This window comes from Coturnix japonica, chromosome Z (genome assembly GCF_054131305.1).
Source record: "Coturnix japonica strain WE chromosome Z, WE-NBRP24, whole genome shotgun sequence".
NCBI lineage: Eukaryota > Metazoa > Chordata > Aves > Galliformes > Phasianidae > Coturnix > Coturnix japonica.
Genome location: NC_140702.1, coordinates 56,147,443 through 56,160,166, shown reverse-complemented (window position 1 = coordinate 56,160,166; position 12,724 = coordinate 56,147,443). Strand labels below are relative to the sequence as shown.

Genomic DNA, 12,724 nt, shown 5'->3' with positions numbered 1-12,724 from the left:
CCAAAGTAAATACAACATAAATACAGCTTCCCCAAAGAAAAGAATAGAAAAGAGAAAAGAAAAAGGGAAGGGAAATAAAGGGAAAGGGAAATAAAAGGAAAGGGAAAGGGAAACATAAAGGGGAAGTTAAAAAAAAGAGCAAGAAAAAAGGGGGAAGGAAAGGGGGAAGAGAAAATAGGGAAGAAAAAGAGAAAGGAGAACAGAAAAGGGGGAAGGAAGAGAGAAACAAATAGGGTAAGAAGAACCAAAAGCAAAAGAAAATAAGGGGGGGAAATGGAAGGGAAAGGTCACTGATGGCCAGAATATCTCCCCTCCATCCCCCATCACTAGTATTTGTACGACAGTCCTGCAGATTTTTTTTTTCTTTTTTTTTTTTTTTTTTTACCAAAACCAAAGCTACTGATGGCTACTCTATGATTGTGAGAACAGCGCAAAGAGGTATCAGATGATATTTTTATATCTGTTTGTACATCGAGAAGTATCATTTCATGAAGTAATTGTGCTTTAAAAGTAAAAAAAAAAAGGGAAGTAAAGGAAATGAAGAAGGGGAAGAAGATTAAAGAAAAAGGTGAAGAAAATTGGGATAAAAAAGAAACGAGGGAAGAAAAAGAGAAAGAAAAAAAGGAAAGGAAAAATAGAGAGATTTAAAAAGCAAAAGAAAAGGAAAAACAATGAAACAAGAAGAAAAAGCAGCAGAAAAAAATAAAAGAAAAAGAAACAAGAAGAAAGAGCAACAGAAAAGAAAGAAAAAAAAAGAAAAAAAGATAAAGAAAAAGAAAAAAGTTAATGAAAAAGGAAAAAAATAATAGGGATAGAAAAGAGAAAGAAGAATAGAATAAAGGGAAAAAATGAAGATATAGAAAAACAAAAAGGATAAGGTAATAGCAAAGCCAAAAGAAAATAGAAAAAGAAAAAAGAAGAGAAAAAGAAAAAGAAAAAAGAAGAAAAAATAGAGAAGAAAAATAGGGTAGGAAAAGAAAAGAATAAAAAAAAAGAAAAGAAAATAAGAAAAAAGAAAGGGAAAGGGATAGAAGGGGGTAAAGGGAAAGAAAGGGGAGGGAAGGGAAAGAGAAGTGGGAAAGCAAAGATAAAAGGGGAAGAATAAAGGGGGAAGAAAAGAGGGAGGAAAATAGAAGAAGAATGATAGTTGGGAAGAAAAAGAATAGTGAGAGGAGAAGGGAAAGAAAATGAGGAAGAAAAAAATAGGGGAAGAAAAAACAAAAGCAAAAGGAAAGAAGGGAAGTCGAAGAAGAAAAAAAATTAAAAGAAGAAATGAAAAGAAGAAAAGAGAAAGGGAAGGGAAAGGGAAATAAAGGGAAAGGGAAATAGAAAGGAAAAGGGAAAGAAAGGGGAAGAGAGGGAAAAAAAAAAGAAATGAGGAGAGGGGAGGGGAGAAAATGGAAAGAGGATAGAAAAAAGAAAGGAAAAAAGAAAAGAAGGAAGAAAAGAAGAGAATATAAGGAAAGGAAAGAAGAAGAGAAAAAAAGTAATAGGAGAAAGATAAAAGGAAATAGAAGAGGGAAGACAAAAATAAAATTGGGGGGGGTAAAGGTAAGAAAACGGGGAAAAAAAGAAGAAAAATGATAATAGGGAAGAAAAAGAATATAAAAAATAGAAGGAAAAGAAAATGGGGAAGAAAAGAAAAACAAAAACAGGAGAAATGAACAAAAGGAAAATGAAAGAAGTGAAGAAAAAGAAGGCAAAGAAAAGGAAGAAAAAGAAGAAGAAGAAAAAGAAAGGAATGAAGAGTAAAGAAAAGAGGGAAGTGAAGAAGAAAGGGAATACGAAAGAGAGAGGGAAAGAGAAAGAAAGCGATAAGGAAACATAAAGGGGAAGGAAAAAAAAAAGAGCAAGAAAAAACAGGGAAGGAAAGGGGGAAGAAAGAGGAAATAAATTAAACAGTGAAGAAAAAGAGAAAAGGGAATAGAAAAGGGGGAAGATAGGGAAAAAAGGTAATGGAAAAGAAATAGGAGAAATAAAAAACAGGAAACAGAAGGGGGAAAGTAAAGATAAAAGGAAGAAAAAAAGAGGGAAGAAAAAAGAGGGAAGAATACAGGGAAGGAAATAGAAGAAGAATGATAATAGGGAAGAAAAAGAATAGGAAAAGGAGAAGGGAAAAAATGGGGAAGAAAAAACAAAAAGGGGAAGAGAAAGTAAAAGCAAAAGGAAAGAAGGGAAGAAAAAGAAAAGAAGAAGAAAAGAATAAAAAAAGAAAGGAAAAGAAAAAAAAAAGGAAAACAAAGGAAAAAAGAAAAAAGAAAAAAGAAAAAAAAGGAAAAAGAAAAGAAAAGAAAAAAAAGAAAAAGAAAAAGGTAAAGAATAGAGAAGAAGAAAAAGAAACATAAAGGGAAAGAAAAAAAAGCAAGAAAAAAGAGGGAAGGAAATGGGGAAGCAAAAAAGAAAATTAAATAGGGAAGAAAAAGAGAAAAGAGAACAGAAAAGGAGGAAGCGAAAGTAAAACAGGGTAAAAAGAAACAAAAGCTAAAGAAAATAGGGGTTGGGGGTGGGGGAATGATTGGAAAAGGAAAAAAAAAAGAAGTAAATATATGGGCTATAAAAAAAAGGGGGAAGGGAAGAGAAGAAGAAAAAAAATTATCAAACTTTAAAAAGAAAAAAGAAGACAAAGAATGGGTCAGGGTAAAAAGAAAAGAGGGAAGAAAATCAAGAAATAAAAAAGAATGAGAAAAGGGGAAGAAAAATGGAAAGAAAACGAATATTAAAAAGAGAAAAAAGCAAGAAAGAAGAAAAATAAAGATAGGGAAGAAAAAGTTAAAAAAAAGAAATAGGGAAAAAAACATGAAACAGGAGAAAGTCAAGATAAAAGGGGAAGAAAAAAGAGGGGAGAAAACAGGGAAGAAAATAGAAGAAGAATGATAATAGGGAAGAAAAAGAATAGAAAAAGGAGAAGGGAAAGAAAATGGGGAAGAAAAATAAAACAAAAAGGGGAAGAAGAAGCAAAAGCAAAAGGAAAGAAGGGAAGAAAAAGAAGAAGAAAAAAAGAAAAAGTAAAGAAAGAAAAGACAGGAAAATAAAAGAAAAAAGAGAAAAAAAGATAAAGGGAAAGAAAGGGAAAGGGAAACATAAAGGGGAAGAAAAAAGGGAGCAAGAAAAAAGAGGCAAGGAAAGGGGGAAGAGAAAATGAAAATTAAATAGAGAAAGGAGAACAAAAAGAGGGAAGCAAAAGAAAAACAGGTTAAGAAGAACCAAAAGCAAAAGAAAAATGGTGGGGGGGGGGGGATAGAAAAGGAAGAGGAAAACATAAACAAGTAAAAAATATATGGGAACAAAAAAAGAGGGGGGGAAGGGAAGAAAATAAGAAAAAAACAATCAAGATTTTAAAAGGAGGAAGCAAAAGACAAAATGTGGATGGGTGGGTGTCGGGGGGGTAAAGAGGGAAGAAAAGCAAGAAATAAAAAATAATGAGAAAAGCGGAAGAAAAATGTAAAGAGAAAAGAAGAAAAAAGGGGGGGGGAAGGAAAAGGAAAAGAAAATGAAATAAAAAATATATAAGAACAGAAAAAAGGGGGGTTAGGGGGGGAAAGGAAGAAAATAAGAAAAAAAAATCAAATATATAGGCAAGAAAAAAATAAATGAAAGGAAAGTATAAAGGTATTCTAAGGAAAGGAAAGGAAAGGAAAGGAAGGTACAAAAGAAAGGAAAGTATAATGGAAAGGAAAGTATAAAGGAAGGGAAAGTATAAAAGAAAGGAAAGCAAAGGTAAGTATATTGGAAAGGATAAGAAAGTATAAATGAAAGGAATGGGTAAGTTTAAAAATAGGAATGGAAAGGAAAGTATAAGGGAATGGAAAGTATAAAGGAAGGGAAAGTATAAAAGAAAGGAAGCAAAGTTAAGTATAAAGGAAGGGAAAGGAAGGGAATAGAAAAGAAACAAAAGGTAGATATAATGGAAAGGAAAGCAATGTATAAAGGAAAATCAATGTATGTAGAATTGTAAGTATAGGGAAGTATATAAGAAAGGAAAGGAAAGGTTAATTTAAAAAAAAAAAGGAATGGAAAGGAAGGTCTAAAGGAAAATGTTACAGAACTGAAAGGGAATGTAGGTATAATGCAAAGGGAAGGGAATTATAAAAGAAGGGAATTTATAAAAGAAAGGAGAGCAAAGGTAAGTATGAAAGGAAAGGAAAGGAAAGTATAAATGAATGGAGAGCCTAAGTTTAAATATAGGAATTAAAATGAAAGTGTAAAGGAAAGGAAAGTATACAGAAAAGGAAAGTATAAAGGAAAGGAAAGTATAAAGAAAAGGAAAGTATAAAGGAAGGGAAAGTATAAAGAAAAAGAAAGTATAAAGGAAGGGAAAGTATAAATGAAAGGAAAGCAAAGGTAAGTATATTGGAAAGGATAAGAAAGTATAAATGAAAGGAATGGGTAAGTTTAAAAATAGGAATGGAAAGGAAAGTATAAGGGAACGGAAAGTATAAAGGAAGGGAAAGTATAAAAGAAAGGAAGCAAAGGTAAGTATAAAGGAAGGGAAAGGAGGGGAATAGAAAAGAAAGGAAAGGTAGATATAATGGAAAGGAAAGCAATGTATAAAGGAAAATCAATGTATGTAGAATTGTAAGTATAGGGAAGTATATAGAAAAGGAAAGGAAAGGTTAATTTAAAAAAAAAAAAGGAATGGAAAGGAAGGTCTAAGGGAAAATGTTACAGAACAGAAAGGGAATGTAGGTATAATGCAAAGGGAAGGGAATTATAAAAGAAGGGAATTTATAAAAGAAAGGAAAGCAAAGGTAAGTATGAAAGGAAAGGAAAGTATAAATGAAAGGAGAGGCTAAGTTTAAAAATAGGAATTGAAATGAAAGTGTAAAGGAAAGGAAAGTATACAGAAAAGGAAAGTATAAAGAAAAGGAAAGTATAAAGGAAGGGAAAGTATAAAGGAAGGGAAAGTATAAAAGAAAGGAAGCAAAGGTAAGTATAAAGGAAGGGAAAGGAAGGGAATAGAAAAGAAAGGAAAGGTAGATATAATGGAAAGGAAAGCAATGCATAAAGGAAAGTCAATGTATGTAGAATTGTATGGATAGGGAAGTATATAAAAAAGGAAAGGAAAGGTTAATTTAAAAAAAAAAAGGAATGGAAAGGAAGGTCCAAAGGAAAATGTTACAGAACAGAAAGGGAATGTAGGTATAATGCAAAGGGAAGGGAATTATAAAAGAAGGGAATTTATAAAAGAAAGGAAAGCAAAGGTAAGTATGAAAGGAAAGGAAAGGAAAGTATAAATGAAAGGAGAGGCTAAGTTTAAAAATAGGAATTGAAATGAAAGTGTAAAGGAAAGGAAAGTATACAGAAAAGGAAAGTATAAAGGAAAGGAAAGTATAAAGAAAAGGAAAGTATAAAGGAAGGGAAAGTATAAAGAAAAAGAAAGTATAAAGGAAGGGAAAGTATAAAAGAAAGGAAAGCAAAGGTAAGTATATTGGAAAGGATAAGAAAGTATAAATGAAAGGAATGGGTAAGTTTAAAAATAGGAATGGAAAGGAAAGTATAAAGAAAAGGAAAGTATAAAGGAAGGGAAAGTATAAAAGAAAGGAAGCAAAGGTAAGTATAAAGGAAGGGAAAGGAAGGGAATAGAAAAGAAAGGAAAGGTAGATATAATGGAAAGGAAAGCAAAGTATAAAGGAAATTCAATGTATGTAGAATTGTAAGGATAGGGAAGCATATAAAAAAGGAAAGGAAAGGTTAATTTAAAAAAAAAAAAAGGAATGGAAAGGAAGGTCTAAGGGAAAATGTTACAGAACAGAAAGGGAATGTAGGTATAATGCAAAGGGAAGGGAATTATAAAAGAAGGGAATTTATAAAGGAAAGGAAAGCAAAGGTAAGTATGAAAGGAAAGGAAAGTATAAATGAAAGGAGAGGCTAAGTTTAAAAATAGGAATTGAAATGAAAGTGTAAAGGAAAGGAAAGTATACAGAAAAGGAAAGTATAAAGAAAAGGAAAGTATAAAGAAAAGGAAAGTATAAAGGAAGGGAAAGTATAAAAGAAAGGAAGCAAAGGTAAGTATAAAGGAAGGGAAAGGAAGGGAATATAAAAGAAAGGAAAGGTAGATATAATGGAAAGGAAAGCAATGTATAAACAAAAGTCAATGTATGTAGAATTGTATGGATAGGGAAGTATATAAAAAAGGAAAGGAAAGGTTAATTTAAAAAAAAAAAGGAATGGAAAGGAAGGTCTAAAGGAAAATGTTACAGAACAAAAAGGGAAGGTAGGTATAATGCAAAGGGAAGGGAATTATTAAAGAAGGGAATTTATCAAAGATAGGAAAGCAAAGGTAAGTATGAAAGGAAAGGAAAGTATAAATGAAAGGAAAGTCTAAGCTTAAAAATAGGAATTGAAATGAAAGTGTAAAGGAAAGGAAAGTGTACAGAAAAGGAAAGTATAAAGGAAGGGAAAGTATAGAGAAAAGGAAAGTATAAAGGAAGGGAAAGTATAAAAGAAAGGAAAGCAAAGGTAAGTATATTGGAAAGGATAAGAAAGTATAAATGAAAGGAATGGGTAAGTTTAAAAATAGGAATGGAAAGGAAAGTATAAGGGAATGGAAAGTATAAAGGAAGGGAAAGTATAAAAGAAAGGAAGCAAAGTTAAGTATAAAGGAAGGGAAAGGAAGGGAATAGAAAAGAAAGGAAAGGTAGATATAATGGAAAGGAAAGCAATGTATAAAGGAAAGTCAATGTATGTAGAATTGTAAGTATAGGGAAGTATATAAAAAAGGAAAGGAAACGTTAATTTAAAAAAAAAAAAGGAATGGAAAGGAAGGTCTAAAGGAAAATGTTACAGAACTGAAAGGGAATGTAGCTATAATGCAAAGGGAAGGGAATTATAAAAGAAGGGAATTTATAAAAGAAAGGAAAGCAAAGGTAAGTATGAAAGGAAAGGAAAGGAAAGGAAAGGAAAGGAAAGAAAGGAAAGGAAAGGAAAGGAAAGGAAAGGAAAGGAAAGGAAAGGAAAGGAAAGGAAAGGAAAGGAAAGGAAAGGAAAGGAAAGGAAAGGAAAGGAAAGGAAAGGAAAGGAAAGGAAAGGAAAGGAAAGGAAAGGAAAGGAAAGGAAAGGAAAGGAAAGGAAAGGAAAGGAAAGGAAAGGAAAGGAAAGGAAAGGAAAAGAAAGGAAAGGAAAGGAAAGGAAAGTATAAATGAAAGGAGAGGCTAAGTTTAAAAATAGGAATTGAAATGAAAGTGTAAAGGAAAGGAAAGTATACAGAAAAGGAAAGTATAAAGGAAAGGAAAGTATAAAGAAAAGGAAAGTATAAAGGAAGGGAAAGTATAAAAGAAAGGAAAGCAAAGGTAAGTATATTGGAAAGGATAAGAAAGTATAAATGAAAGGAATGTGTAAGTTTAAAAATAGGAATGGAAAGGAAAGTATAAGGGAATGGAAAGTATAAAGGAAGGGAAAGTATAAAAGAAAGGAAGCAAAGGTAAGTATAAAGGAAGGGAAAGGAAGGGAATAGAAAAGAAAGGAAAGGTAGATATAATGGAAAAAAAAGCAATGTATAAAGGAAAGTCAATGTATGTAGAATTGTAAGGATAGGCAAGTATATAAAAAAGAAAAGGAAAGGTTAATTTAAAAAAAAAAAGGAATGGAAAGGAAGGTCTAAGGGAAAATGTTACAGAACAGAAAGGGAATGTAGGTATAATGCAAAGGGAAGGGAATTATAAAAGAAGGGAATTTATAAAAGAAAGGAAAGCAAAGGTAAGTATGAAAGGAAAGGAAAGTATAAATGAAAGGAGAGGCTAAGTTTAAAAATAGGAATTGAAATGAAATTGTAAAGGAAAGGAAAGTATACAGAAAAGGAAAGTATAAAGGAAAGGAAAGTATAAAGAAAAGGAAAGTATAAAGGAAGGGAAAGTATAAAGAAAAGGAAAGTATAAAGGAAGGGAAAGTATAAAAGAAAGGAAAGCAAAGGTAAGTATATTGGAAAGGATAAGAAAGTATAAATTAAAGGAATGGGTAAGTTTAAAAATAGGAATGGAAAGGAAAGTATAAGGGAATGGAAAGTATAAAGGAAGGGAAAGTATAAAAGAAAGGAAGCAAAGTTAAGTATAAAGGAAGGGAAAGGAAGGGAATAGAAAAGAAAGGAAAGGTAGATATAATGGAAAGGAAAGCAATGTATAAAGGAAAGTCAATGTATGTAGAATTGTAAGGATAGGGAAGAATATAGAAAAGGAAAGGAAAGGTTAATTTTAAAAAAAAAAGGAATGCAAAGGAAGGTCTAAAGGAAAATGTTACAGAACAGAAAGGGAATGTAGGTATAATGCAAAGGGAAGGGAATTATAAAAGAAGGGAATTTATAAAAGAAAGGAAAGCAAAGGTAAGTATGAAAGGAAAGGAAAGTATAAATGAAAGGAGAGGCTAAGTTTAAAAATAGGAATTGAAATCAAAGTGTAAAGGAAAAGAAAGTATACAGAAAAGGAAAAAGAAAGTATAAAAGAAAGGAAAGCAAAGGTAAGTATATTGGAAAGGATAAGAAAGTATAAATGAAAGGAATGTGTAAGTTTAAAAATAGGAATGGAAAGGAAAGTATAAGGGAATGGAAAGTATAAAGGAAGGGAAAGTATAAAAGAAAGGAAGCAAAGGTAAGTATAAAGGAAGGGAAAGGAAGGGAATAGAAAAAAAAGGAAAGGTAGATATAATGGAAAGGAAAGCAATGTATAAAGGAAAATCAATGTATGTAGAATTGTAAGTATAGGGAAGTATATAAAAAAGGAAAGGAAACGTTAATTTAAAAAAAAAAAAGGAATGGAAAGGAAGGTCTAAAGGGAAATGTTACAGAACTGAAAGGGAATGTAGGTATAATGCAAAGGGAAGGGAATTATAAAAGAAGGGAATTTATAAAAGAAAGGAAAGCAAAGGTAAGTATGAAAGGAAAGGAAAGGAAAGGAAAGGAAAGGAAAGGAAAGGAAAGGAAAGGAAAGGAAAGGAAAGGAAAGGAAAGGAAAGGAAAGGAAAGGAAAGGAAAGGAAAGGAAAGGAAAGGAAAGGAAAGGAAAGGAAAGGAAAGGAAAGTATAAATGAAAGGAGAGGCTAAGTTTAAAAATAGGAATTGAAATGAAAGTGTAAAGGAAAGGAAAGTATACAGAAAAGGAAAGTATAAAGGAAAGGAAAGTATAAAGAAAAGGAAAGTATAAAGGAAGGGAAAGTATAAAAGAAAGGAAAGCAAAGGTAAGTATATTGGAAAGGATAAGAAAGTATAAATGAAAGGAATGGGTAAGTTTAAAAATAGGAATGGAAAGGAAAGTATAAGGGAATGGAAAGTATAAAGGAAGGGAAAGTATAAAAGAAAGGAAGCAAAGGTAAGTATAAAGGAAGGGAAAGGAAGGGAATAGAAAAGAAAGGAAAGGTAGATATAATGGAAAAAAAAGCAATGTATAAAGGAAAGTCAATGTATGTAGAATTGTAAGGATAGGCAAGTATATAAAAAAGGAAAGGAAAGGTTAATTTAAAAAAAAAAAGGAATGGAAAGGAAGGTCTAAGGGAAAATGTTACAGAACAGAAAGGGAATGTACGTATAATGCAAAGGGAAGGGAATTATAAAAGAAGGGAATTTATAAAGGAAAGGAAAGCAAAGGTAAGTATGAAAGGAAAGGAAAGTATAAATGAAAGGAGAGGCTAAGTTTAAAAATAGGAATTGAAATGAAATTGTAAAGGAAAGGAAAGTATACAGAAAAGGAAAGTATAAAGGAAAGGAAAGTATAAAGAAAAGGAAAGTATAAAGGAAGGGAAAATATAAAGAAAAGGAAAGTATAAAGGAAGGGAAAGTATAAAAGAAAGGAAAGCAAAGGTAAGTATATTGGAAAGGATAAGAAAGTATAAATGAAAGGAATGGTTAAGTTTAAAAATAGGAATGGAAAGGAAAGTATAAGGGAATGGAAAGTATAAAGGAAGGGAAAGTATAAAAGAAAGGAAGCAAAGTTAAGTATAAAGGAAGGGAAAGGAAGGGAATAGAAAAGAAAGGAAAGGTAGATATAATGGAAAGGAAAGCAATGTATAAAGGAAAGTCAATGTATGTAGAATTGTAAGGATAGGGAAGAATATAGAAAAGGAAAGGAAAGGTTAATTTTAAAAAAAAAAGGAATGCAAAGGAAGGTCTAAAGGAAAATGTTACAGAACAGAAAGGGAATGTAGGTATAATGCAAAGGGAAGGGAATTATAAAAGAAGGGAATTTATAAAAGAAAGGAAAGCAAAGGTAAGTATGAATAGAAAGGAAAGTATAAATGAAAGGAGAGGCTAAGTTTAAAAATAGGAATTGAAATGAAAGTGTAAAGGAAAGGAAAGTATACAGAAAAGGAAAGTATAAAGGAAAGGAAAGTATAAAGAAAAGGAAAGTATAAAGGAAGGGAAAGTATAAAAGAAAGGAAAGCAAAGGTAAGTATGAAAGGAAAGGATAAGAAAGTATAAATGAAAGGAATGGGTAAGTTTAAAAATAGGAATGGAAAGGAAAGTATAAGGGAATGGAAAGTATAAAGGAAGGGAAAGTATAAAAGAAAGGAAGCAAAGGTAAGTATAAAGGAAGGGAAAGGAAGGGAATAGAAAAGAAAGGAAAGGTAGATATAATGGAAAGGAAAGCAATGTATAAAGGAAAATCAATGTATGTAGAATTGTAAGTATAGGGAAGTATATAAAAAAGGAAAGGAAAGGTTAATTTAAAATAAAAAAGGAATGGAAAGGAAGGTCTAAAGGAAAATGTTACAGAACAGAAAGGGAATGTAGGTATAATGCAAAGGGAAGGGAATTATTAAAGAAGGGAATTTATAAAAGATAGGAAAGCAAAGGTAAGTATGAAAGGAAAGGAAAGTATAAATGAAAGGAAAGTCTAAGTTTAAAAATAGGAATTGAAATGAAAGTGTAAAGGAAAAGAAAGTATACAGAAAAGGAAAGTATAAAGAAAAGGAAAGTATAAAGAAAAGGAAAGTATAAAGAAAAGGAAAGTATAAAGGAAGGGAAAGTATAAAAGAAAGGAAAGCAAAGGTAAGTATGAAAGGAAAGTATAAATGAAAGGAGAGGCTAAGTTTAAAAATAGGAATTGAAATGAAAGTGTAAAGGAAAGGAAAGTATACAGAAAAGGAAAGTATAAAGGAAAGGAAAGTATAAAGAAAAGGAAAGTATAAAGGAAGGGAAAGTATAAAAGAAAGGAAAGCAAAGGTAAGTATATTGGAAAGGATGAGAAAGTATAAATGAAAGGAATGGGTAAGTTTAAAAATAGGAATGGAAAGGAAAGTATAAGGGAATGGAAAGTATAAAGGAAGGGAAAGTATAAAAGAAAGGAAGCAAAGGTAAGTATAAAGGAAGGGAAAGGAAGGGAATAGAAGAGAAAAGAAAGGTAGATATAATGGAAAGGAAAGCAATGTATAAAGGAAAATCAATGTATGTAGAATTGTAAGTATAGGCAAGTATATAAAAAAGGAAAGGAAAGGTTAATTTAAAAAAAAAAAGGAATGGAAAGGAAGGTCTAAGGGAAAATGTTACAGAACAGAAAGGGAATGTAGGTATAATGCAAAGGGAAGGGAATTATAAAAGAAGGGAATTTATAAAAGAAAGGAAAGCAAAGGTAAGTATGAAAGGAAAGGAAAGGAAAGTATAAATGAAAGGAGAGGCTAAGTTTAAAAATAGGAATTGAAATGAAAGTGTAAAGGAAAGGAAAGTATACAGAAAAGGAAAGTATAAAGGAAAGGAAAGTATAAAGAAAAGGAAAGTATAAAGGAAGGGAAAGTATAAAGAAAAAGAAAGTATAAAGGAAGGGAAAGTATAAAAGAAAGGAAAGCAAAGGTAAGTATATTGGAAAGGATAAGAAAGTATAAATGAAAGGAATGGGTAAGTTTAAAAATAGGAATGGAAAGGAAAGTATAAGGGAATGGAAAGTATAAAGGAAGGGAAAGTATAAAAGAAAGGAAGCAAAGGTAAGTATAAAGGAAGGGAAAGGAAGGGAATAGAAAAGAAAGGAAAGGTAGATATAATGGAAAGGAAAGCAATGTATAAAGGAAAGTCAATGTATGTAGAATTGTAAGGATAGGGAAGTATATAGAAAAGGAAAGGAAAGGTTAATTTTAAAAAAAAAAAGGAATGCAAAGGAAGGTCTAAAGGAAAATGTTACAGAACAGAAAGGGAATGTAGGTATAATGCAAAGGGAAGGGAATTATAAAAGAAGGGAATTTATAAAAGAAAGGAAAGCAAAGGTAAGTATGAAAGGAAAGGAAAGTATAAATGAAAGGAGAGGCTAAGTTTAAAAATAGGAATTGAAATCAAAGTGTAAAGGAAAAGAAAGTATACAGAAAAGGAAAAAGAAAGTAGAAAAGAAAGGAAAGCAAAGGTAAGTATATTGGAAAGGATAAGAAAGTATAAATGAAAGGAATGTGTAAGTTTAAAAATAGGAATGGAAAGGAAAGTATAAGGGAATGGAAAGTATAAAGGAAGGGAAAGTATAAAAGAAAGGAAGCAAAGGTAAGTATAAAGGAAGGGAAAGGAAGGGAATAGAAAAAAAAGGAAAGGTAGATATAATGGAAAGGAAAGCAATGTATAATGGAAAATCAATGTATGTAGAATTGTAAGTATAGGGAAGTATATAAAAAAGGAAAGGAAACGTTAATTTAAAAAAAAAAAGGAATGGAAAGGAAGGTCTAAAGGGAAATGTTACAGAACTGAAAGGGAATGTAGCTATAATGCAAAGGGAAGGGAATTATAAAAGAAGGGAATTTATAAAAGAAAGGAAAGCAAAGGTAAGGAT

General features: G+C 31.1%; 3 long non-coding RNA genes across 9 annotated transcripts in view; 2 read left to right on the top strand and 1 right to left on the bottom strand.

Annotated features, from left to right (window-relative positions):
* Nucleotides 1–12,724, bottom strand: part of LOC146754086 (uncharacterized) — a 141,659-nt gene that overhangs the window by 2,020 nt on the left and 126,915 nt on the right. The gene's annotated exons all lie outside the window — the stretch shown is intronic.
* The window catches only part of LOC146754087 (uncharacterized), a 137,636-nt gene that overhangs the window by 80,388 nt on the left and 44,524 nt on the right, over nt 1–12,724 (top strand). The gene's annotated exons all lie outside the window — the stretch shown is intronic.
* LOC146754088 (uncharacterized) lies at nt 3,552–12,487 on the top strand. The gene is made up of 2 exons (XR_014939247.1): nt 3,552–6,179; nt 6,766–12,487. It is a non-coding gene; the product is annotated as an uncharacterized LOC146754088 (long non-coding RNA).